Source organism: Dromaius novaehollandiae, chromosome 1 (assembly GCF_036370855.1).
Source record: "Dromaius novaehollandiae isolate bDroNov1 chromosome 1, bDroNov1.hap1, whole genome shotgun sequence".
NCBI lineage: Eukaryota > Metazoa > Chordata > Aves > Casuariiformes > Dromaiidae > Dromaius > Dromaius novaehollandiae.
The window spans coordinates 149937916-149939317 of NC_088098.1; positions in this window are offsets into that span (position 1 = coordinate 149937916).

A 1402-nucleotide genomic window follows, 5' to 3' on the forward strand; every position below is an offset into this window, starting at 1 on the left:
TTATAGTGTTTTGCTTTTGTTCATTTCTACCACCACTTATTCCTTATTGATTCAGTAATAATAGTCATATTATGAAACCTGATTCTTCTTGAGTAGAGATGGCTTAGTAAAGGGCTATCAGAGACTGATGTGAGTACAGCATTCTTTTTAAAATGCAGTGTTACGGGAAAGGAATACATATGTATTGCCATATATATATATATAATGGAATCTCACACAAAGTGAAGTTTATTTGACTTTATAGCACTATTACAAAGTGATTCTACATTTAGAACTGCTAAATATATTATATGATTAGAACAAATAGAGAAAAATAGTATTTTAATCTTTACTACTATTATATCTGCAGATAGAATATAATTTTCAAAATTTCATATATAATTTTGTACACTGCTAACATTCCTTTAAGCCACCTGAAGAAGAGACTGAATGCATTTTCCCAGCAACCAGTAATAACATTTTGTCTTCCGCTTTGACCTTATGTGTGGTTACAATTTCTTCCATTGGGGAATACGCTCAGTTGCAAAGGCCAAATCCAGATCTACTCCCAGTTCAGGGGTATATGAACAAAGCCAGTTCTAGTATAGATCCTCAGGGGTATTAATGATTTTAGCTTCTTAAAAGCAGGTATTTTCTTAAAGTCTAAGAAGGCTTCATTTTGAGCTTCAAGCTTGCTAAAGTGAAAATTAGATGCAGAACATCTGATGTTACCAAGTCCAGGCTTACAAAACAGGCAAGACCATTCCTTTTTTATACATTGTAGGTTTTTACTAAGTCTGGATCTTCAAACTTACGGACTGCTGTTCGGAGTAGGAAGAAAATACATGCAATATATGTATAGATGCTTTTTTTAAAATATGAAATTAAAAGATCAATGGCAAACTAAACAGCTTTTCATTGATTCATTACATTGTCAAGTATTCATGGACTCTTACTCACTTCACCAAAGCCATTTTATTTTTGCATTATTATTTTTGCCTTATTAGATCATGCCCAGTATTAGGTTCTGTCCCTGAAGATCCATCTAGGTGAACCTCACTGTCTATTTGGGAGCTCCATGAAATGAATTTGTGATAGTGTAAGAGATTTAGTTTATTACAGGCTTAATCAGGGACTGTGTTTTGATGGCTCCTAGAGTACCATTACTTCTCTGAGAAAGAATACTAATACTAGGATATGTGTAAAAGTAGTTGCTTTTCACTACAAAGATTTTTCACAGCAACTTTTGAGAAAGACAAAACATTCGCTTCCAAGACCATTACAAGATCAATTTTTAAGACAGTTTGAGACCTGAGCACCTACAATGAAGAAAGGATCATAATGGAATACTTTGGAAACAAAAGGTTTGAGATGAATTTTGAGGCCGGAAGAAGATAAAACTATGTGGAGGAGAAAATACAAC